The sequence below is a fragment of the Macaca thibetana genome, chromosome X (assembly GCF_024542745.1).
Source record: "Macaca thibetana thibetana isolate TM-01 chromosome X, ASM2454274v1, whole genome shotgun sequence".
Classification (NCBI taxonomy): Eukaryota; Metazoa; Chordata; class Mammalia; order Primates; family Cercopithecidae; genus Macaca; species Macaca thibetana.
The window spans coordinates 28,134,966-28,161,685 of NC_065598.1; the positions used below are offsets into that span (position 1 = coordinate 28,134,966).

At 37.2% G+C, this 26,720-nt stretch overlaps 1 pseudogene; it reads left to right on the forward strand.

The window, feature by feature from the left end:
• The first annotated feature begins 24,627 nt into the window (after window positions 1–24,627).
• LOC126946086 (histone-lysine N-methyltransferase SETMAR-like) lies at window positions 24,628–25,791 on the forward strand (annotated as a pseudogene).
• The last annotated feature ends 929 nt before the right edge of the window (window positions 25,792–26,720 follow it).

The following is a 26,720-nucleotide window of genomic DNA, read 5'->3' on the forward strand; positions in this document are numbered from 1 at the left end:
CAACAAAAAAAGAATTTTAGACCAATATCCCTCATGAACATCTATGCAAAAAATCCTCGATAAATTGGCAAACCGAATCCAGCAGCACATCAAAAAGCTTATCCACCACGATCAAGTAGACTTCCTCCCTGGGATGCAAGGGTGGTTCAACATACGCAAATCAATAAACATATTCCAGCATATAAACAGAACCAAAGGCAAAAACCACATGATTATCTCAATAGATGTAGAAAAGGCCTTCGGCAGAATTCAACAGCCCTTCATGCTAAAAACTCTCAATAAACTAGGTATCAATGGGACGTATCTCAAAATAGTAAGAGCTATTTATGACAAACCCACAGCCAATATCATACTGCATGGGCAAAAACTGGAAGCATTCCCTTTGAAAACTGGAAGCATTCCCTTTGAAAACAGGCACGGCCGGGCGCGGTGGCTCATGCCTGTAATCCCAGCACTTTGGGAGGCCGAGGCGGGCGGATCACAAGGTCAGGAGATCGAGACCACGGTGAAACCCCGTCTCTACTAAAAATACAAAAAATTAGCTGGGCGCGGTTGTGGGCGCCTGTAGTCCCAGCTACTCGGGAGGCTGAGGCAGGAGAATGGCGTGAACCCGGGAGGCGGAGCTTGCAGTGAGCCGAGATCGCGCCACTGCACTCCAGCCTGGGCGACAAAGCGAGACTCCGTCTCAAAAAAAAAAAAAAAGAAAACAGGCACAAGACAGGGATGCCCTCTCTCACTACTCCTATTCAACATAGTGTTGGAAGTTCTGGCCAGGGCAATCAGGCAGGAGAAAGAAATAAAGGGTATTCATTTAGGAAAAGAAGAAGTCAACTTGTCCCTATTTGCAGATGACATGACTGTATATTTAGAAAACCCCATAGTCTCAGCCCAAAATCTCCTTAAGCTGATAAGCAACTTCAGCAAAGTCTCAGGATACAAAATTAATGTGCAAAAGTCACAAGCATTGTTATATACCAATAACAGACAAACAGAGAGCCAAATCATGAGTGAACTCCCATTCACAATTGCTTCAAAGAGAATAAAATACCTAGGAATCCAACTTACAAGGGATGTGAAGGACCTCTTCAAGGAGAACTACAAACCACTTGTCAATGAAATAAAAGGACACAAACAAATGGAAGAACATTCCATGCTCATGGACAGGAGGAATCAATATCATGAAAATGGCCATACTGCCCAAGGTAATTTATAGATTCAATGCCATCCCCATCAAGCTACCAATGAGTTTCTTCACAGAATTGGGAAAAACTACTTTAAAGTTCATGTGGAACTGAAAAAGAGCCCACATTGCCAAGACAATCCTAAGCCAAAAGAACAAAGCTGGAGGCATCATGCCACCTGATTTCAAACTATACCACAAGGCTACAGTAACCAAAACAGCATGGTACTGGTACCAAAACAGAGATATAGACCAATGGAACAGAACAGAGCCCTCAGAGACAATACCACACATCTACAACCATCTGATCTTTAACAAACCTGACAAAAATAAGAAATGGGGAAAGGATTCCCTATTTAATAAATGGTGCTGGGAAAACTGGCTAGCCATATGTAGACAGCTGAAACTGGATCCCTTCCTTACACCTTATACAAAAATTAATTCAAGATAGATTAGACCTGAAACCATTTACTCTAGAAGAAAACCTAGGCAATACCTTTCAGGACCTAGGCATGTGCAAGGACTTCATGAATAAAACACCAAAAGCAATGTCAACAAAAGCCAAAATTGACAAATGGGATCTAATTAAACTAAAGAGCTTCTGCACAGCAAAAGAAACTACCATCAGAGTGAACAGGCAACCTACAGAATGGGAGAAAATTTTTACAGTCTACCCATCTGACAAAGGGCTAATATCCAGAATCTACAAAGAACTTAAACAAATTTACAAGAAAAAAATCAACCCCATCAAAAAGTGGGTGAAGGATATGAACAGACACTTCTCAAAAGAAGACATTTATGCAGCCAACAGACACATGAAAAAATGCTCATCATCACTGGCCATCAGAGAAATGCAAATCAAAACCACAATGAGATACCATCTCATGCCAGTTAGAATGACGATCATTCAAAAGTCAGGAAACAACAGGTGCTGGAGAGGATTTGGAGAAATAGGAACACTTTTACACTGTTGGTGGGACTGTAAACTAGTTCAACCATTGTGGAAGACAGTGTGGCGTTTCCTCAATGATCTAGAACTAGAAATGCCATTTGACCCAACAATCCCATTACTGGGTATATACCCAAAGGATTATAAATCATGCTGCTATAAAGACACATGCACATGTATGTTTATTGAGGCACTATTCACAATAGCAAAGACTTGGAACCAACCCAAATATCCATCAATGATAGACTGGACTAAGAAAATGTAGCACATATACACCATGGAATACTGTGCAACCAGAAAAAGGATGAGTTCATGTCCTTTGTAGGGACATGGATGAAGCTGGAAGCTATCATTCTGAGCAAACTATCGCAAGGACAGAAAACCAAACACCTCATGCTCTCACTCATAGGTCGGAATTGAACAATGAGAACACTTGGACACAGGGTGGGGAACATCACACACCAGGGCATTTTGTGGGATGGGGGGAGAGGGGAGGGATAGCATTAGGAGATATACCTAATGTAAATGACGAGTTAATGGGTGCAGCACACCAACATGGCACACGTATACATATGTAACAAACCTGCATGTTGTGCACATGTACCCTAGAACTTAAAGTATAATAAAAAAGGGTATTAAGAGAAACCACCATCTCTGTTTATATTATATATGTTATGTAGAATAAGCATATCCCATTGAATATGGAGAAAAATTAATAAATATACTTTCTCAAAAAAATCAGGCTTGGTTACAGCTACAAGTTATCTAATGGATTCTACATGAAATAATTACATTTGTAATTCATTTGATTGCCCAAAATTCCATTTAATAATTATTTATTCGTTTATTAGGTTTACCAAGATGTGCTCTGGATAGGGAAATTAGGAATTTATAATGTTTTATTTTCTCTAATATAAATATATATTATATGTTTTAGATGATTATAGAGATTAATAGTAAGCTCCATAGTTTTTTGTGGTGGTGGTTAAAAACCTTTCAATGGCCAGGCGCAGTGGCTCACACTTTTAATCCCAGCACTTTGGGAGGCCAAGGTGGGTGGATCACCTGAGGTCAGGAGTTTGAGACCGGCCTGGCTAACATGGTAAAATCCCGTTTCTACTGAAAATACAAAAAATTAGCTGGGTGTGGTGGCATGTGCCTGTAATCCCAGCTACTTGGGAAACTGAGGCAGGAGAATCGCTTGAACCCGGGAGGCGGAGGTCGCAGTGAGCCGAGATCGCACCATTGCACTCCAGCTTGGGCAACAAGAATGAAACTCTGTCTCAAAAAGAAAAAAACAAAAAAAAAACCCTTTCAACATTTTTAACAATTAATGAAATGTAAGATTCATGTGAATTTTCTTTCAATTTTTAAAATACAATTAGATTACAATTTAAAATACAATTTAAAATTGTACATTTAAAATACAATTAAAATAAAATTTGTTTAAATTTTAAAGTGCAGTACTTATTTTGTAACCATATTAAAACTTGCTGTTTTGGAAGAGAATATACAATAAGCTGATACTTTATCTTTGTGCTTCTATGAGAACTCTTTCCCTAAAAATGTTCTCAGAGATTCTAGCTAGCCTAAATGTGTGGTTTCAAGTCATAAGAGACATCTTGAGGTAAGACACAAAATTCCCAGAACTTTTCTTTTTCATTACTTCTGTTTATGCCTTTACATTAATATATCCTCGACTTTGAAATTTCTGAGTGAATGGTGAGTTTTACCTCTCCCAACCAGCGTAATGAGTTAATTTAAAATTTTCTCACCTCTTTGGCACAGTGGCCAAGATCCATAAATTTTGTGGTGATGCGATTTAATCCAATTAAAAGGTGACTTCTTTCCTGCTGTGAGGTAAGCTGCACCTCTCTTTTGTTCTAGTTTTCTGGTATTCTTCCCAAAGGGTGCCAGCCCTAGATAAATTAACAACTTTGTAAAGCCTTCTTTCAGTGAAGTGACTTTAAGATAACATGCTGAGTCTTTCTAAATTCAGCAGACTAAGAATATCAATCTCTTTTTTATCATATTGAAATATTGGAATTGTGTGTGTGTGTGTGTGTGTGTGTATTTTCCTTGTCTTTGGCTATCGTAGGTCTACATGAAGATTATAAAAATGGGCCATGGAACACCTTTCCTAATAGGCAATTAAAACGATTAAATAATATTGTGTGCCAATTCTTGTTTGTGATGATGAAAGAGAATCTTGCCAGCATGTAATAGGGCAATATTTTATCTACACTAATTGGTTAAATTGTAGCTTTGATAATAAAACTCTGTATCTAGCATGCAATAATTCAAGAACAGTAACAGTGCTCCATTCATTTCATCTGAATGGAAGATACAACTCTACAAAGCGTGAGGTTTCAACATTTCCTAAGTCTCTGCTCTTTAGAACTCAATTCTATTCCATAAAGTGGTAGTCCTTAAACAAAAACAAAAGTTTCTTAAATCTTGTGAAAAGTGAGAGTACATTATAAAATTATCTCCTCCTCATAATGTTAAAGTTATGCTTTTTGTTTGGTAATGTCAAAAGATAATGTTCAGAAAAAGGTAAAATCACGACTCTCATACAGATATAAAAATAAACATGTGGTAAAGATGTTCTCACTCATATGAGGAAATCAGACACTTATAACTCGCTCAAAAGAAAAGTCAAAAGCACAAATTTTTATGGAGTGGAGGAACTAAATTGCAAGTAGAAGCAAAACTGGCTTTTTTAGGAGGAGTGTAAGGGTGTGTGTGTGTGTGTGTGTGTGTAGGGGATGTTAATTAAATCTCTATTAGAGTACAGAATTTATTTGTGTATCAGTTATCTACAGTTTACAAGGTTGTATAATAGCTCAAAGTAAGGACAAAGGTTAGAATCAGATAATCCAGAAATATGTTCTGTAGACAATGCATAGTTTTCTATTGACACATTACAGTTTTTCTACAGTAACTTCCTGATTCTGTTTGTTTTTGATAATTTTCTTACTGGACTTATATATCATTCCCCACTTACTGGAGTTAGAATGAAATGCCAAAATGATATATTCAATAGTGGACTCTAATCCTCTATGTTATTTATTAAACTATTATGAAAAGGAGAAATACTTTCAAAAGTTGTGAAAATTCCTTAGCAAGTCTAACACAAAGATTACTCTTATGAATACAATATTGAGCAAAGACATGACATAAAATAATGCATTTAAAGTGATTTCATTTATATAGTTTCCAAAACAGGTAAAAATATTTTGTTTATAAATGTATGCATATAAAATAAAATTATAAAGAAAATTAAGGACATTAGTATTATAAAATCCATAAGAGAAATTCTTATTTGACTAAATGATTCTGCTGACAAATTTAAAAATTGTTTAAATAGTGTATCAAACTAGAGTGGCATATGAACAGCACAAGTCCTACCACTCCCCATTCTCACAGCCAGTCACAATGGTTTCCCTTCATGATTTTATACTATTTGAGATCTTGTGCATATGTGATGCTTCAGTGCTTATGTATAGGGATAGAACAAAATCTTTTCACCCAGTCAAGGAATGTTCTAATGGCTTCCTCTCTTCTCACATATTATGGGCTGCCATTATAATAGAAATCATTGTAGAAGAGGAAAAAAATCATTTTCCCTCTGTTTTCCTAGACTCCCTCCCTGGGGCCCTACAAATCAGACTGACAAAAGGCAGATTAACAAAAGAAATATAAACAGACACTTTTTTTTTTTTTTTTTTTGAGACGAAGTCTCTTGTCCCCCAGGCTGGAGTGCGATGGCGTGATTTCGGCTCACTGCAACCTCCGCCTCCCAGGTTCAAGCGATTCTCCTGCCTCAACCTCCCGAGTAGCTGGGATTACAGGTGCCTGCCACCATGGCCAGCTAATTTTTGTATTTTTAGTAAAGATGGGGTTTCACCGTGTTGGCCAAGCTGGTTTTGAATTCCTGACTTCAGGCGATCCGCCCATCTTGGCCTCCCAAAGTGCTGGGATTACAGGCGTGAGCCACCACAGCCTGAACAGACACTTATTAATGCTTACATCATCCATACACAAAGGAACACTCAGTGATGAGTAAGTCAAAGAAGTGGTTAAAACTTGGGGTTATGTAAAATCTTAACAAAAGAGCAATAATGTGGAGAAGTGACAGACAAAGTAAAAGGATTTAGGCTTCTGTATTAGTCCATTAGTCCATTCTCACATTGCTATGAAAACTACCTGAAACTGGGTAATTCATGAAGAGGTTTAATTGACTCACAGTTTTGCAGGCTGTACAGGAAGCACGGCTGGGGAGGCCTCAGGAAACTTACAATCACGGCAGAAAGTAAAGGGGAAGCAGGTACATCTTCACATGGTGGAGCAGGAGACAGAGAGCAAAAGAGGAGATGCTACACATTTTAAACAACCAGATCTCATGAGAACTCACTCACCATTGCAAGAACAGCAAGGGGGAAGTCTGCCCCCACAATCTAATCACTTCCCACCAGACCCTTCTTCCAACATTGAGGGTTACAATTCCACATGTGGTTTGGGTGAGGACATACAGCCAAACCATATCAGCTTCCAAGAGCATCAAACTGTAGGAATTTTAGGGTTATGGGGGAAATTAGTGGAGTAAGGTTTGTTTGTGCAGGTCCATCTTGGTGTCAACTTTCCATCTTTCTCATGTTCAAAGAATTTCCCCATGAGAGGGTATTTATGGCAGTCCTCATTCTCAAGTTTCTGCTTTTAGTCAGGTAAAAGCATCCCCTTGAAGGCTTCTTTCTTCATTTGGTGAATCTGAAACACCTTTGCTCAAAATCACCCTTATGCTAAAATGGCATATTTTGGAGTGGCATACTCTGGAACCCTTCATCATATAGACCCAAGATTGGCCCTGAAGCATTCTGTTGTACAGTTTCCCTCCCTTAAGAAGGAATAGAGGCTTAGATTGAGGCATTTAGATAAGGACCCTAGCATACACATTAAATGAAGGCTACCTACATATTAACTTTAAAATTTATTGAATTCTAGAGAAAATTGAACCCAGTATATTGACAACAACTTGAATTATTTAGAATTTCTCAACAGGGATGCTAGTGGCATTTTGGGCAGGACAATTCTTTAATATTAATTGTCTATGCCCTAAATACTGAATGATATTTAGCACTATTGGTAGTTGGGCACTAAATTTCAGTAGCATCCAAGTTTTTGTGACATCCAAAAACCTCCCACCCATTTCCAATTACAGTCAGGGGATATACCATCCGTATTAGTTTATTTTCATGCTGCTATGATGAAATACCCAAGACATGATGAAATACCTGATGCTGGGTAATTTTTAAGGGAGAGGGATTGACTCACAGTTCTGCATTGCTGGGGAGGCCTCAGGAAACTTACAGTCACCATGGAAGAGGAAGCAAACACGTCCTTCTTCACATGGTGGCAGAAAGGAGTGCTGAGCAAAGGGAGGAAAGCCCCTAAAAAACCATCAAATCTCAGTGAGAACTCACTATCACGAGAACAGCGTGAAAGAACCGCCCCCATGATTCAATTACCTCCCACTGGGTCCCTCCCATGACACGTGGGGATTATGGGAACTACAATTCAAGGTGAGATTTGGTGGGGACACAGTCAAACAATATCACCATCCCTGGTTTAAAATACTACCACCTTCAGAGGATCATTATTCAGAATACTCAAGAGGTGAAAGCAACTCAACTGTCCATTGACAGATAAATGGATAAACAAACTGTGGTATACACATAGAATGGAATATTATTCAGGCTTAAAAATGAAAAAAATTTGGTATATGCTACAACATGGATGAACCTTGTGGCCATTATATGACATGAAATAAGCCAGTCACAGAAAGATAAATACTGTGTGATTCCACTTATATGAGTAGCCAAACTCATAAAAACAGAAAGTAAAATGGTCATTTTCAGTGGGGAAGGGAGAGGGGAAAAGGGAAGATGTTGTTTAATGGGTATAGAGTTTCAGTTTTGCAACATGAGAAAATTATGGAAATAGCTTGCACAACCATATAAATATACTTAACATGTCTGTATACTTAAAAATGATTGTGTACACTTAAAATGATTAAAATGAACTTTATACTTAAGAATGATTTGTGGTAAATTTTATGTAATACAGATTTTATCACAATTTTAAAAATACTGCCACCAATCTGAAATATTAAGAAAAACATTATTTTAGTGTATAAGGTATTATATTGCTTACATATTGGGACACCCAAATAATGACTTTTTATGAACAAATTATGACTTTAAAATTTGCAAGGGGATAAAACTAGTCATACATTTAAACATCTGAAGAAATATTTCTTTTAAATATATCCTTTACAGTGACACCAGTTCTCTGCTTGGTGCGGTGGCCTAGAAAAAATATTTTATAAAAGTCCTAGAGGTTTTCTATACAAGTTATTTCACAAATGTATTGCCAAATAAATGCATTGAGGGCTAGTTCTGGGTAGAAATGTGAAGTCATGTTAAAAATAAAATCTATTAGCACAATTATCAGAACTTAAATGAATAAATAACAGGATTTTAGGCTCTGGAGAGTCTTGGGAATTTTTTTTCATGCCTCAGCTCTTACCACAGTTGTCCTTTGTGCTAACAAGCCCACTCTGCAGGCTTTTCATTGCTTGTGTAGAAACATGCTAAGCAGCAATATTTCTTTAAGATAGAATTTATTTCTAATAAATTGTCAAGTCCTCCCAACCAGTATTTTATTTAACTAAACAATGTCAAATCTTGACTTTTCTAGATGTTACATTAAGGGAGAAACAGAAACACATTTAAAAACACTAAACTTGGGTCAAGAGATTTGATCAGGTTAGGTTAAAATTTAAGCTAAAAGTAAACTAAAGGCTAACCTAAGATATTAATGTCACATTAAAGTGAGATAGAGCCAAGGTAATTCCATAGTGTTTGGGGTTAACATATGAACTTGGCCCTAATATAGTACTGAAAGATGTGGTAGGTTTTCCAAGGAAATTTTTAAATAAGATATATTTGGGTCCTGTCCTCCATTAATGCATAGAATATCCTTCTTTATGTCTACCCAGATTTATGTCCTTTTTAATCATCTTTTCAAGGAGTGGTACAAAAATGTGGATGTAGGGAAAGGAGAGGTGTGACAATAAATGTTATTTATAAAAAGTCATTGAGTTAAGGAGAGAGAGTTTGTGTGGTATGAAATAAAAAACAAATCTGGACTTAGATAAGGAGAGACTATTGCAATGGAGAAAGGAGAGCTACTGTAATACAGAGAACACTCAGATCCTAAGATTTCTAAGCATCTTAAAGGGCAGACAGATACAGTCTGTCTTTCTTTCTTTCTTTCTTTGATTCTTTGATTCTTTCTCTCTTTTTTTCTTTCTTTTTAATTTGCAATGCTTATTTTTTTAGTGTAGTATATTTAACTGTCAAATGAAGATTTACTATATACCAGCTGTATAACATGATGATTTGACATAGGTATAATTATGTAATGATTACCACAATCAAATGAATTAAAATGTCTGTCACCACCCATGCTGTACATTAGAGTCCCTGAACTTGTTCATCTTGTAGCTGAAAGTTTATACCATTTGACCATCATCTCCCCATTTTCCCCACCTTTCCTTAGTCCCTGGCAACCACTGTTTTATGCTCTTGATTCTGTGAGATCTACACCCCATGCTCATTGCAGCTTTATTCACAATAGCCAAGATATGGAAGCAACCTAAGTGTCCATCAATGGATGAATGGACAAAGAAAATGTGATATAGAAGGAAACTCTGTCATTTGCAACAACATGGGTGAACCTGGAGGACATTATGGTAAGTGAAATAAGCCAGGCACAGAAGGGAAAATACTACATGATCACACTTACATGTAAAATCTAAAGAAGTCGAACTCATGACTTTTCTTTGTAGGGAAGAGTAAACCAGTCTAGAAAGAATTAAGTGTGGGGATATGGAATGAGCAGATGTGGTAATCAGACAATTAAGCAGGAAATGTTTTTCTTTGAGGTCAGCTGATTCTCTGGGAGGTGCTTTTAGAGGAGGTAAGGTTGCTCCACATTCCAATGTTTGCTGGAGCTCAAGGGTGGGCTGAAATTTAGGGGCCTGGGGAAAAGAGAATGCTGACTAAAGTTTGGTGATGTAGTTAGTAGGCACTTATCCAAATGGGTCAATGGTGGCAAGTCATTCAGCCAATTATTTATGAGACCAAGAATGGAAATTTGGAGGGTCTGTGTCTGGCCTTATCATAGGTGAGCAAGGGGGCATCTGGGAGTTTTATCTGATTCATATGGGAAATGATGGTTCTTTACAGTGACACAGGGGTCCCCAACCCCCAGGCCACTGACTGGTACAAGTCTGTGGCCTGTTAGGAATCAGGCAGCACAGCAGGAGGTAAGCAAGCATTACTGCCTGAGCTCCACCTCCTGTCAGATCAGCCATGGCATTAGATTCTGATAGGAGTGCAAACCCTATTGTGAACTGCACACAAGAGGGATCTAGGTTGCATGCTCCTTATGAGAATCTAATGCCTGATGATCTGAGATGGAACAGTTTTATCCTGAAACCATACCCGCCCCCGAAACCTAGGTCTGTGGAAACATTGTCTGCCACTGGTGCCAAAAAGACTCGGGAGGCCAGGCGTGGTGGTTCACACCTGTAATCCCAGAACTTTGGGAAGCCAAGGCGGGTGGATCACGAGGTCAGGAGTTTGAGACCAGCCTGGCCAATATGTTGAAACCCCATCTCTACTAAAAATACAAAAATTAGCTGGACATGGTGGCACGTGACTGTAGTCCCAACTACTTAGGAGGCTGCGACAGGAGAATCACTTGAACCCGGGAGGCGGAGGTTGCAGTGAGCCAAGATGGCGCTACTGCACTCCAACCTGGGTGACAGAGTGAGACTCAGCCTCAAAAAACAAAACAAAACAAAAAACAAAAAATGTTTGGGGACTGCTGCAGCAACCCATTTCCCAGAATACAAGTGTGAAGATTTTCTTCACTGTCACTGTTTGCTGTTTTCCAGGAGCACAAGGCTTAGTGTAAGTTCAACATTGTCAGTAGCTTAGTGGAAAGCATCCAGGTTGTTAAACAAATCCTTAAGTTAAAGTCTTGGTTCTTAAGCCTATTGCTTTGACTGTGCGCAATCTACTTGGCATCTTTGGGCCTCAGATTCATTAGAGATCATGATACATGTTCAACTTAATTATGCAATTGTGAGAATCAAAGGAGAAGAAAAGGAAATGCATTTTAATGGGCTAAATAAAGTTGCTACTATTAAGTCATCTATGGGTCAGACCTTCCTAGGACAACTGTTTCACAGTTATAGTTTGTCCACAGAAACATCACTTCTTATTTGTTCAAGGTCTAGTATATTGCTATGATACCCAATCCAGGCATCCCTATTATAGACTACCAGAGTTTTGCTCACAATTCTCACTTGTTGACTATGCAAGGAAACTCTTATAAAACCACAAACTCTGATAGGAACTGTTTTCATATTTGCATTCATTTATTCAATTATCACATGTTCACTCCTTCTTGGGATAAAAGCTCCTAAACATACGGGAGAGAATTGAGCTCAATGTCTCATTGGTTGGGGAAGATACAGCAGTATTACAGGTTTCGCAGGGAGACGTCTCCATATATTCATGGATGTGATAAAGTTATATGAAATTTTTTATAATATTTATAGCAAAAACATGAGAAGAAGCACTGTAATGATTTTAGAGATTGAAATCTCTAAGACAATGATATAATTTGAAATAAAATTGATAATTACAAAATTTAAAAATAAAACATAAATTTCCTTTGTAGAACTACACAAAATTTTAAATCAATATAGTCAAACTCACTCCAGTGCTATCAACACTTATGTCTCAGTATATCTAGGGTCATTTGTGGCCTTTTATTTTTCTTTCCCATCAGTAAACACCAGTATGTCTTTTGAACTCATTATTGGCAGGTACTGCATTTTATGAAAATTGACGGATACCTCAGAAAGTGATGGGGGAAAAATGCAGATCATGGAATCATGGCATGCTGGGGCATTTCTGGCATTCACTACTGGATGTGCTACTCCCAGGTACATTCTCCTTAGGCATCTTTAGGTCTCGAGCCTTCAGCTCTTCTCAGAAAGGATAATGTATTTCTTATTCCTATTAATCATGGACCCAACCTACTGCTGGCTTCTCCCTCTTCAATCCCATTCTCACAAATGAGAAAGTATTCTTTATATCTTTATATGACCTTCTGTGTATTCTGATAATGACAAAATATAATTACTCTTCCAAAAAGAATAAAAGGAAGGGCAGATCCTATCCAAACCTTTCTCCTTACCCATCATGGTTTCTATGCTCATTATTACAATCACTTCCTTTTAAAGTGCTCTGAAGTCCTTTGCATTCTCTTGCACCCTAAATTACTCCCAGTTGGCAAATCTCAACCCTTCAACTATTTTCACTCAAGGAGCAGAAAATTTCTGGGAAAAATAAAATCCACACAACTTTGCTGACCATTCCCACTTTAAATTCATAGCAGCTATCAAAGAAAGAGCACTAAAGCCTAATACATTTTCCTAGGATATTTATTTCCCACTTTTCAAAACAGTCAGTTTGTAGATTTAAGCTCCTACTCTCATACGCCAATCCAATCTCAGCTGCTAAGGTTGCCTCCTACTTCATGAATAGAAGCAAAGAGCATCTCTGCCACCTTCCTTGTCGACCAACTTCCTAGAACCTTCACCCTTTTTATGAGGTAACAGTACCTCTACTCCCATCAAAAGCTATCACCCCCAATTTACCACTGAGTGGCATCCCTTCTGCCTTCTCAAGGGCAGTTCCCTCATTTCTACTTTTTTATCTTATCCACAGAAAACACACTTTGGCAACTCCCTTCTCATAAAAGAAAGAATTCACACCTTAATATCATCCTCCAACCAACACCCTTTTTATCTGCTCTTCCTCACATAAAAACTTTTCAAATTCATTGTGGTTTTGGACACATTTGCTTTGTCAGCACCCATCCAAACAGCCTATTAAATTGATTTGTCAAAGCTTCTAACAAGCTTCCATAGTGCCTTATCCAAACATTCTCATCTTACTCAACTTTTTTGTATCTCTTAAGTCTATTGACCTTCTTGAAATATGTCTAGTCTTCATGAAACTTTTCCTTCTCTGGATTCCACATACCCAGGTTTATCTCATCATTGACTCCTTGGCCTCCTTTGCTGGCTTCACCTCTTTTCCACCTCCACATGATGGAAGGATCCAGGGCACAGTCCTTCCTATGCTCTCTTCCTAGACCAGTGGTTCTCAAGCCCAGACGCTGTCTCAAATCACTTAGAGGGTTCTTTAAAAATGTAAATACAAAGAATATCCTCTCAACATCCTAAATTTAATTAACCTAGAACAACACATGACATCTGTATGTTTAAGAAGCTTTTTAGGTTATTCCAAAATGCAGCCAGGATTGAGGAACACTGCCTCAGAAAATATTCAGGCCCATAGTTGTAAGTACCGATTATATGCTGTTGATTCCAAATAGATATCACTAGCCAGGATCTTTCCCTGTTTGCCTATTTGATATTGCCATTTAGATGTCAAAGCATCTTAAAAGGAACATATTCAAAATGGAATTTGATGTCTTACCTTTCCTCAATTCTGCACAGCTAATCTATCAAGTATTACTGACATCCTGTCAAAATTTTATCTTGAATGTATCCCTTTTTCTTCATTTCCACTATCTCTTTCCTAATTCAAGTTGCTTTGATTTTATTCCTTATCTGCTGCAATAGCCTTTCCACTGGTCTCCTTGCTTTTATACCCCATTCTTCTCCATTCTGCATACCATAATCAGACTTGTGTTAATGTAAACCATACCAAGTTTCTCCTTTGTTTTAATGTCCTCTAATTGCTTTGCATTGCTCTTAAAATACAAACTCCTTACTATGATTTTAAAGGCCCTATGTGATCTATCCCAGGTTGCTTCCTAAAGCAATTTTCATATGACATTTTCAATTACTCACTATCCTCCAACCTTACTATTTTCTGTTTTGCAAACACATCATGATTTCTCTTGCCTTAAGGCCTTTGCACTCGCTGGTCCCTCTGTACCTAATTGGCCCTTTTCCATACCTTGTGCTTCATCTTTCTGCTGTGGGGCGAAGTATGATATCCTCAAAAATATCACAGTTGTTAAGAACACTGCCTGTGTGTCAAACTGTATAGGTTAAAAGCTCATCTCCATCATTTCCTAATAGTGTAATCTTAAAAGAGCTAGGTAAACAATCTGGACTGAGTATCTCCATATGTAAAATTAAGATGACAATAATGCCAACATCTTAAGTTGTTGAAATAGCCTAATCAATGCATATGGGAAACAAAGAAGTATTTGATGCATAAGTGTCCAATAAATGTTAACTGTTACTATAATTCTCTGATTATTTTATCTAAAGCAAGGTAGCTAGTCTATCACCTTGATTTTTGTCTTCAAAAACACTTATCTCCCTTTTCTTTTTTTTTTTTTTTTTTTTTTTTTTTTTTTTGAGACGGAGTCTTGCTCTGTCGCCCGGGCTGGAGTGCAGTGGCCGGATCTCAGCTCACTGCAAACTCCGTCTCTCGGGTTCACGCCATTCTCCTGCCTCAGCCTCCCAAGTAGCTGGGACTACAGGCGCCCGCCACCTCGCCCGGCTAGTTTTTTGTATTTTTTAGTAGAGACGGGGTTTCACCATGTTAGCCAGGATGGTCTCGATCTCCTGACCTCGTGATCTGCCCGTCTCGGCCTCCCAAAGTGCTGGGATTACAGGCTTGAGCCACCACGCCTGGCCTTATCTCCCTTTTCTTGAATTTTTTTTTTTTTTTTGAGATGGAGTCTCGCTCTGTCGCCCAGGCTAGAGTGCAGTGGCGTGATCTCGGCTCACTGCAGCCTCCACCTCCCGGGTTCAAGGGATTCTCCTGCCTCAGCCTCCTGAGTAGCTGGGACTACAGGCGCGTGCCACCACACCCGGCTAATTTTTTATTTTTAGTAGAGACGGGGTTTCACCATCTTGGCCATCCTGACCTTGTGATCCACCTGCCTCGGCCTCCCAAAGTGCTGGGATTACAGGCGTGAGCCACTGCGCCCAGCCTCTTGATTATTTTTTGATTAATTTCTATTTTAATTAATTTTTATTTTCTGCCTTCTCAAACTACACCCATCACTATGACCCAAGCCCTACTAGAATTTAAGTTCTGTGAAAGCAGGAATTTTATTTGTCTTGTTCAGTGCAGATTACACAGAATATAGAACAGAACCAGGCACAGAGCAGGTGCTCAGTAAATATTTGTTAAATCAATGGCAATGAGTATAAATTGAGCATAGGTTTTATTCATGTTTTTAAAGAGAGGGATATGCGAGAATGAAATCAGTAGATATCAGTGAGTATAGACATTCTAAAAATAAAGAACTATTTTATTGGGTTTAAATCTGACTCTGTGCCTCTTTTGAAGACAAGACTTTGGATAACTCAAAAGTGGAAGATGATGTATTACTTCCATAGAAAAAAATTAGATTTTTAAAAACTTGCCATACAATTACCACAATCATGATAAAAATCAATTGTACATTTTTTTCTAAAAGATATTATACTGAAATAAATTCAAATTCTATTAGTCAAAATGAAGCATTATAAGGTAATATTTTCATCTAAAAGTTTGAGATCAATTCATTTTTGGATGCAAATTAACTCTATGTTCAACCGGTGTGTGTGGTGGCTCATGCCTGTAATCCCAGCACTTTGAGAGGCCGAGGCAGGCAGATCATGAGGTCAGGAGATTGAGACCATCCTGGGTAACATGGTGAAACCCCGTCTGTACTAAAAAAAATACATAAAATTAGCCAGGTGTGGTGGCGGGTGCCTGTACGCCCAGCTACTCGGGAGGCTGAGGCAGGAGAATGGCCAGAACCCAGAAGGCGGAGCTTGCAGTGAACCGACATCACACCACTGCATTCCAGCCTGGGCAACACAGTGAGACTTGGTCTCAAAAAAAAAAAAAAAAAACTATATGTTTAACCAGTACACAATGATTTCATTGGAAGAGAAGACCGTACAGCTTATGTTTACAGTTTAAAGACATACAATCTTCAAATTTCTTTAGAATGCATTTTTCAAAATCATGTAAATTTATCTTGATTACTACAACTTCATCCTCAAAAACATTTTGTCTGCCCAAGAAAGGATATGAGCAGTGTAAAGCAAGTTCAAAAGCTCTCGAATGAATAGAGAATCAGTCATGCTGAAGGGGCTTCACATTTTATTAAATGAGTTTTTAGGTTGAGTGGATTCTAAAAAATCATGGGAATTTCAAGGACAAATGCCCCTTTATTGTCTTCTAAAAACCCTGTTTGGTACATTCCAAAACATCATTCTATATTTTTATTGAATTTGAAAAAGTGAAATGAAACAGAATAAACATTTCTTTGTTGTAATGCTAATACTTCAAAAACTGGACTTATAAATTTGTCACCACACCTCAACTTTGAGACTAACGAATCTCTGCTCTCCTCAGTTTTCTCTTTGTGTAAAAATGTTGAATGGAGGAGTAGTCCCAGATGCTTATTTATTTGAGTCACAATAGCTGCCTGAGAAAACCCTAAGCAAAGGTAAATGAATGCATGGATTTTCTGTTCCTGTTTTCTTGGTTTCCCAGTCCTCCAGTGATTTCATCCAAGAGGAAAGCACAAAAAGAGTTTGAATAGTATTGCAGATTTAATTTCATTTCAAGAACTTGTCAACTCACTAAAAAGAATGCTGACCTACCTCACCATTAGTTTTGTATTACTAATGAGCCTTAAAAGATGAATAACCCATCTTTGAACAAATTTTAAGTGGTTATCTTATGTCAAAGCTGTCTTTTAACTTTTAGTAGCACCTACAATCACCAGACTGAGCTGTACTATATAGGTGTCAACTAGGAAGAGACTGGTTCACAGAGATTTGGGTATTAACTGTCTAACAGTCAAACTATATGTCGTTTTGGAACAACTTACATATTAGAGTAACTTTAAGTTTGTTACTTTTTAAAACACAGTTTTGAGAAGAAAAAATTGTTCTTTTAAAAAATAATGGCCGGGCACAGTGGCTTACGCCTGTAATCCCTGCACTTTGGGAGGCCGAGGTGGGTGATCACCTGAGGTCAGGAGTTCAAAACCAGCCTGGCTAACATGATGAAACCCCATCTCTACTAAAAGAAACAAACAAACAAAAAAAATTAGCTGGGCATGTTGGTGCATGCTTGTAATCCCAGCTACACAGGAGTCTGAGGCAGGAGAATTGCATGAACCCGGGAGGCAGAGGTTGCAGTAAGCCAAGGTTGCTGTGAGCCGAGATTGTACCACTGCACTCCAGCCTGGGCAACAAGAGCAAAACTCCGTCTCAAATAACAATAATAATAATAAAACTGTAAAGTCACATGTATAAATATTTGCTGAGGAATATATTATTCACCTGATTCTAAATATAAGTTAAGTATCAAGTTTCTTACCCACCACTTCTCTCACCTACTATTCAGTAATGTCTACTTGAACGTCAATATGTAAATCACAGTTTTGATCCACAGCAGGCTTTACATGTGAGTAGATAAGATGGAAAGATGCCAAAAGACACATTGTGCCTCCGCAAATATCTCTCATTTTGCCTCATCTGAAGCACCAATTGCTAGTCATTTAATTGAGCACCATCTCCAGAAGAACTTGGTGACATCCACATATTACCCCTTGGAATCACAGACATGACTACTGTTACAAAGCTACATTGCTCAGATTAGCTAATTTCAGAAGCCCGAAAACCAATCAAAAAGTTGTGATATCAGAATGGAGAAATGTCCATGCTACATCAGTCCATTCAGTCTGCTATAACCCATAAACTGGGTGGCTCATAAACAACAGAAATTTATTTCTCACAGTTCTGTGACTGCAAAGTTCAAGATCAAGGTGCTAGCAGATTCAGTGTCTGGTGAGGGCCCACTTTCTGGCTCATAGACAACAATCTTCTCACTGCATCCTCACATGGCAGAAGGGACGAGGCAGCTCTTTAGGGCCTCTTTTGTAAGGGCAGTAACCCCCTTCATGAGGGCTCCACCATCATTACCCAATCACCTACCAAAGGCCTCACCTCCAAACACCATCACTTTGGGGATTAGAATTTCAACATATGAGCTATGATGGGACAAATTCAGTTCCTAGCACATGCACTGTGTGGAGAGCATGAAGGAAGATCCATTTGTGCCTGGCTCCATGACTGGGTTTGGATCCAGAAAAGAAAGCAGAATGGGACATTCTAGGCCATGCTACTATCCGTCGGAGAGGCTTACAAGCACCACTTCTGTGACCTGATTGGAGAAGTCAGTTACCAGATACGTAGTAGGAATAAATGTAGGCCCAGGAAGGAGGAAGCAAAAAATATAGGGGAAATATATTGGGGTAAGGGAAGGGAATAAAGATAACAATCTGCAAGTGTCTAGAGAAGAGTTATTTCAGTAGGAATCTTGGTAACATTGAATTTTAGCCACTTGGATACATATCTGCTGAGGAGACAAAGTTTTACGGGGATAAAGGTATTGGGAGCATTTTGAAGGTTATGCTAGTGGTTTCCAACATTTAGACTATGTAATCCTGGATGGCCTTGAATGATTTCTTCAATAATTGACTCCTAACATCACTCCTATATAAGGTAGGGAGCAATGAACAACTTTGATAATAAGAACAAAATCTGCACAGTCAAAATGGTCAGAAACAACTGCTACAGTGGATGATGAAGCACTACATGGGATGCCGAGCTCACCGCAACCGCCGCCTCCCGGTTCAAGCGATTCTCCTACCTCAGCCTCCCAAGTAGCTGGGATTACAGACATATGCCACCACGCCCGGCTAATTTTGTATTTTTAGTAGAGACAGGGTTTCTCCATGTTGGTCAGGCTGGTCTCAAACTCCCAACCTCAGGTGATCCACCCACCTCGGCCTCCCAAAGTGCTGGGATTACAGGCATGAGCCACCACGCACAGCCTTACTTTTTGTTTTATTTTTAACTCTGAATTCTTAAAATCCAAGCATGAGAGTGGTGAATACCTAATGAATAAGAGCAGAACTAATTTTTCTTATGAGCCAAGGATAGGACTTCTAAAGGAATGTGACAAAAGTAAAGGCTGGGTTGATGCACTTGTAGATGCGCAATGAGCTAGATGTTGTTACAGATTTCTGTCAAAATTGAGTTAATTGCCAAGTAATATTTAGAAGATCAGTGTAGTTCTTTGCAAAGGCTAAAAATAGAATCATGCCTTTGTTTGGGGCTGAATTGTGTCCCCCTACAGAAAGATATGTTGAATTATTTAATACCCAGTACTTCAGAACTAACCTTATTTGGAAATAGGGTTATTGCAGATGTAATCAGTGAAGATAAGGTTATACTGGAGTAGGGTGGCTCCTAATCCAATATAATTGATGTTCTCAAGAACAAACAGCCATGTAAAGACATAGACATATACAGAGAATTGTATGTGACAACAAAGGCAGAGATTGGAGTTATGCAGCTGCAAAGGAAGGAATGCCAAGGATTGCCAACAAACCACTGGAAGCTAGGGAGAGACAAGGAAGTATCATCCCCTATTGGTTTCAGGGGCAGAATGGCCCTGTTGACACTTTGATTTCAGACTTCTAGCCTCCAGAACAATGAGATGATAAATTGCTGCTGTTCCAAGCCACAGCATTTGTGGTACTTTATTATGGCAGCCCTAGGAAAATAACACAGCTTCCTATGCTGAAAAGGAGGACTTGGGTACCTCTACTCCAAGTACCTTAGTATGCCTTCTAGGATCGGAAAACAAAGCATGTGAAACTCTAAGACATGGGAATTGGAAGAGAGATCGTTTCAAAAAGTAATTGTTTTCTAGGTAGCCTCATCTTGCCTAACTTTTCCTCTTTCTCACTTTGTGCTCCAAAAATTCCTCTCTACTTCCAGGTCCTGACAATGAGGTATTTTTTCACACTTTTCACTTTGGTGCATGCAGTCATGTGCCTCATTAATAATATTTTGGTCAATGATGGACCACATATACAACAGTGGTAATATACAATTATAAAATCATATTTTCCTTTACCTTTTCTGTTTTCTAAACATATGTTTAGATACACACTTACAATTGTGTTACAATTGCCTGCAGTATTCAGTAAAGTCACATGCTATACAGTTTTGTAGCCCAAGAGTAATAGGTTATACCATATGGCCTCAGTGTGTAGTAGTCTGTACTGTCTAGGTTTGTGCAAGTACATTTTATGATGTTTGCACAATGACAGAATAACCTAATGATGCATTTCTCAGAACATATTCTCATTGTTAAGAGATGCATGACTGTATTAATCCATCTAAGTGAAATCCCCTCTGCATCCAACTAGGTCTCCCCTCCCCATTTCTACCCCAACTGAGTCTTATTATAAGGCTCATTACTTCATATTATTTGTTGAATAAATTAATGAATAAGTAAACATTATTAAAAATCTATGAGACTTCCACAGAAAGCATTATAGTATTAATACTCACAGTTTATGATCCAATAAAGTTAAAATAAATCAAAAGATGACCTGAATATATACTTGGAATATTTTAAAAAGGAAAGAAAAAACAGAAATTAAAAATCTATCTATCTAAAAAGCAGACAGCAGGAAAATATTCCATACAAAAATAAAGGGGAGTCATCAAAAGTTACACTCAGAAAAAAAATACGTATCTTATATGTTTTCATTATTGTTGAAAAAGGAAGAAAAGTAGATAATATAACCATCATGGAAAGAAATTAAAAACACAAAGGAAACAACCCTAGAAAAAGAAAGTTTGTACATATAAAATATACTGAAGTACCTAAATGAATTAGATTAAAACACCAACAAAAACTCAAGTAAACAGAAATCTTTAAAAAGATTTTTTAAGGCTTACAAGTTGGAGCAAGAAAAAAATAGAAAATCATTGTATGTAAAATCAAGAATAAGAATAGTGACACAACTTAATGTAGGTAAAGGATTAAAATACTTCTAATTTTGTAACACATGTAATTCTATGGTACCACATTTGAAAATCTGGAGGAATTACATGATTCCTAAATAAACATGTCAAAAACTTCAATAGGCCTATTACTAGTAACATAATTAGAAATATTAGTTAAAAACTACCATTAAAAAGAACCTCAGAACAAGTTTATTTTACAACTGAGTTCTAAACTTCTGAAGACTAGATCATTTCAATGTTTTTAAAGAAGTTTCAATTCTTAGAAAAAATATCAAATTCCATTTATTAAGGCTGTATAACTGTGATAACAGAATCTTTTAAAAATGTACAACAAATATAGAAAGTAAATGCTAAAATTGTGATGAAAATAGTAATCCGTAGAGTAAATCAATGTGTTAAGAAAACCCTGTATATTATGACCAAGTAGAGTTTCTTCCAGTAATCCTATGTTAGTTTTTATTTAGTTTATGACTCAATAGCTTACTATCACTTTGTATTGCTATAAAGGAGTACCTGGGGCTGGATAATTTATTTAAAAAGATGTTTATTTGGCTCATAGTTCTGTAGGTTGTGCAACAAGCATGAGGCCAGCATCTGCTTCTGGGGAAGGCCTCAGAAGGCTTCCACTCAGGGTGGAACGTGAAGGGTAGCTATGTGTAGAGATCACATGGTGAGACAGGAAGTAAGAGAGAGGGTGGAGGCGGTGCTAGGCTCTTTCTAACAATCAATTCTCTCAGGGAACTAATAGAGTAAGAACTCCCTGACTCCCATGAGAATGGCACCAAGCCATTTATGAGGGATCTGTGCCCCACCCGTCCAACATCTCCCACCAAGCCCCACTTCCAACACTGGGGATCAAATGTCATCAGACTTATTGGGACCAACGAAACTACATCCAAATCATAGCATGACTTAATTTCTGAATAGGCAAATCTCATCTTTTTACTATTCTTTTTTCAAAATTACTTTGATTTATCATGAACCTTCATGCTTTCATAAAAAATTAGAATTAGTTTGTCACATTCCCCCAAAATTTCAACTTGAGTTTTCAATGGCATTTCATGAAATGTAAGTAGTAATCCAGTTTTTATTATTTGATTTTGTCATTCATTAATATAGCATATTTTTCCATTTATTCATAGCTGCTTTCATGCCCTATTTAGGATATATCCATGTTTTTTCTATACATGTATTGTGAATCCTTGGTTAGACTAATTGTTAGCTACATTTTGGGTCGTGTTGCTAATATATCCTAGGTTTTATTAAATTTTTAATTGGATGTTACTGCTTTACAGAAATTGTTTTATTCACATCATTTGAGAAAGGTGACAACATTATTTTTTTCCTTCAAATATTTTTTGACATATTTAGTTGGCCAGAAGCTCTAGATTATAATGAACTTTAACCACCATAGGGGGGATGCATCTTACCTTGGTTCATTGAGTGTGATATTAGCTGTTGATTTGGTGGGTAATTGTCCATTAACTACTATCTAGTTAGGAACTACCCTTTGAATTATTTTCTTTTTTTAGTAAATATATCTTGGATCTCTCACATTCTTTGCCTGCGTATACTTAAAATTGTATGACCTTTTTCGTTTTTAGTTCACAAGGTGTTTAATTTCTTTGAGAGTTTTTCTGATGTTGAACTATCTTTTAGTGTAGATACAATCCCTACTCAATTATGAGATATGTTCCTTTTATAACCACTGTTAGATTCAGATGCCAACATCTTGTTCATGACTTTAAAAAATGTGCCCATAATTGAAATTAATCAATAATTTTCTTATACTATGCTTTTTCGCTATATTGGGCAGCATTCTTTCTTTGTATTTTGTGTCAAGATTATTTATTCCTTGAAAGTTTGCGGAAACTCATATGTAAAGTCATCTGGATCTGAGGCTTTTGGGAAGAGTGGTTATAGGTGAACGTGAAGGGAAATGTAGATAAATATTTGATTTCTTTCAGGACTCATATGTTCCACATTTCTTCAAATTATTAGATGTATTTGCATATGGTTGTTTATAACTTTTTATTATTTTAATGTCTATTATAGCTGTAGTTATTTTTCATTTTTTCTTCCGTATTTGGTTATTTATATATTTATTTTTATCAATCTGACTTGAGACTTGTCTTTCTCATTAGTCTTTTCAGAGGGCCAGCTTTTGGTTTTTTCTTTAAATCAGTTTCACTGGTTGTTGCTTCTGAAATTCATTCATTTATGTCTTTATTTTTATTATTTTTGTTTAATGTTCCTGTTTAATTCCTTTTCTAGCTTCTTGAGTTGAATGCATAGCACATCCATTAAAATCCTTTTGTTTTCTGATAAATATCTTTAAATATACAAAACTTCCGTTACAGACTGAATTCCACATACTTTCACATGTGCTTTTATTGTCATCATTGTCATTCAACTACAAGTATTTTATAATTTATCATATGGTTTTTCTTTACTGAGTTATGTAGTAGTTTTTCTATAATATTATAAATATGTAGGCTGCTTTAAGTTATAATAATATCTTTTTTTGTTATTGCATTACATTCAGAAAATATTGTCTCTGAGTATATTGATTCTTAGAGATCAAAGCTTTCTGTGACACCTAGCACATGGTGAATTTTGAATTTTGTAAACGATTCATGTGTGCTTGAAAAGAATATATATTCTTTTTGTTGAAATTAATGAGATACCATTTCACACCAGTCAGAATGGCTATTACTAAAAACTCAAAATATAACAGATGTTTGCAAGGATATGGAGAAAAGAGAACACTAATGTACTGTTGGTGGGCATGTAACTTAGTACAACTTCTATGGAAAACAGTATGGAGATTTCTTGAAGAACTAAAAATAGAACTACTATTTGATCCAGTAATCCTGCTACTATTTACCCAAAGGAAAAGAAATCATTATATCAAAAAGACACCAGCACTTGTGTGTTTACTGCAGCACTATTCACAATAGCAAAAATATGGAATCAACCTGTGTCCATCAATGGATCATTGGATAAAGAAAATGTAGTATATATACACAATGGAATACTATGGAAATGTAAAAATAATGAAATCATGTCTCTTAAAGCAACATGGATGGTTCTGGAGGCCATTAGCCTAAGTGAAATAACCCAAAAATGGAAAATCAATACCCCATGTTCTCACTTATAAATGGGAGCTATATAATAGATACACATGAACATATAGATAGAGATAATAGATACTGGGGACTCCCAAAGAGGGGAGGGTGGAAGGAGGGAGAGGGTTAAAAAATCACCTATTGGGTACAATGTTCAACAGATAATTTTGGTTGGTGCAAACATAATTGTGGTTTTTGCATTGTTGGAATTTCCTGTTTGATATTGAAATACATTCTTAAATGTGGTTATGTTATACATCATTTTAATGGGCATTTCTCACATCTTTTTTTGCTAATGACTTATTACTTGCTGTTTATTTTATGTTTATTATTGACTATGGAAATGATGTTAGACAAAAAGCAAATTCGAGTGATATTTGAGTTCAAAATGGGTTGTAAAGCAGCACAGACAACTTGTAACATCAACATATTTGGCCCAGGAACTGCTAAGGAACATAAAGGGCAGTGGTGGTTCAAGAAGTTTTGCAAAGGAGATGAGAGCCTTGAAAATGAGGAGTCTAGTAACCGGCCATCAGAAGTTGACAACGACCAATTGAGAGGAATCATCAAAGCTGATCCTCTTACAACTACATGAGAAGTTGCCAACAAACTCAATGTCGGCCCTGGTCATTTAACATTTGAAGTAAATCCGGAAAGGTGAAAAAGCTCGTTAAGTGGGTGCCTCATGAGCTGAGCAAAAATTTAAAAAACCATCGTTTTGAAGTGTTGTCTTCTCTTTGCTACACAACAACAATGAACCATTTCTCAATCAGATTGTGTGATGAAAAGTGGATTTTTTGTGACAACTGGTGACAATCAGCTCAGTGGTTGGACCGAGAAAAAGCTCCAAAGTACTTCCCAAAGCCAAATTTGCACCAAAAAAAGGTCATGGTCACTGTTGGGTGGTCTCCTGCCAGACTGATCCACTACAGCTTTCTGAATCCCAGAGAAACCATTTCATCTGAGAAGTATGCTCAGCAAATCAGTGGGGTGAACTGAAAACTGCAATGCCTGCAGCTGGCGTTGGTCAAGAGATAAGGCCTAGTTCTTCTCCACAACAACATCTGACCATATGTCGCATAACCGATACTTCAAAAGTTGAATGAATTGTGCTATGAAGTTTTGTCTCATCTGCCATATTCACCTGACCTCTCACCAACCGACTACTGCTTCTTCAAGCATCTCAGCAACTTTTTGCAGGGAAAATGCTTCCACAACCAGCAAGATGCAGAAAATGCTTTCCAAGAGTTTGTCGAATCCCAAAGCATGGATTTTTATGCTACAGGAGTAAACATTTCTCACGAAAATATGTTGATTGTAATGGTTCCTATTTTGATTAATAAAGATGTGTCTGAACCTAGTTATAATGACTTAAAATTCGCAATGTTCACCATCATGTAATGTATACATGTGACCAACCTGTACATGTACTCCCTGAATCTATATAAATAAAAGAAACCTTTTCTGTATTTATAATATTAAAGTTCAAACTTAATAATACTGTTATTCAATTGGCCTTTTATTGCTTGCTTAATCCGTCAGTATCTAATAAAAAGAGTATAATAAAATCTGTAATTACAATTGTCGATTTCTGCATTTCTTTGCTTGGTTCTGTCTATTGTAGCTCTATAAATTTTGAAGCTGTTGTAAAGATGTTCAAGACTGTTACATCTTTTTGAATTATTTTTCTTCTTACCAACATACAATGTGTGCGAATTTAAAATCTATTTTGTCTGAGATTAAAATTGCCCCCCACTCGGCTTGAATCTCTTCATATTTATCTGATACAGCTTTTCCCTTCCATTTTATTTGAATAAATAGCTGGATCTTTATCTTATGTGCTTATTTCCTTGCTTTTTAATCCAATCTGACAGTTTATCTCTATACATAAATTTAACATATTTTTATTTCTATTTTTGTACTGTGTTACATTAGGCCTCATTTCTGCACTTTATTTCATGTTTTAATTCAAAAATTATTTTTGTAATATATAGCATTCTCCTTTTTTTACCTTTCAGTGGACACATCAAATTTTATATTCTCTGGATCGAAGGTTATCTATCATATTTTTGTTCATCAGATGATTACATTAAATTACCAATATTGATATTGATGTTTATTTTCTTCCAGTCCATTTGGAAAGTTTCCCAATATGTAGGGCTCTCTCCTCCACTCTCCGTCCTCTTTTACTACCTAAGCACCTTTTCTCAAATTGTTAACATCATTCACAGCAGCAGTTTTCAAACTGTGGTCTGTAGCCCTTTGGGGGTACCCAAGACACTTTCAAAGTATGTGCCAGGTCCAATTGTTTTCACAATGATACTAAGTATTTATCTTCCTTTTTCATTCTGCTTCATTGGTGAGTATATAGTGTATTTTTTCCGGAGGCTACATGACATATATCACAACAGACTGGAATGAGAATCTAGC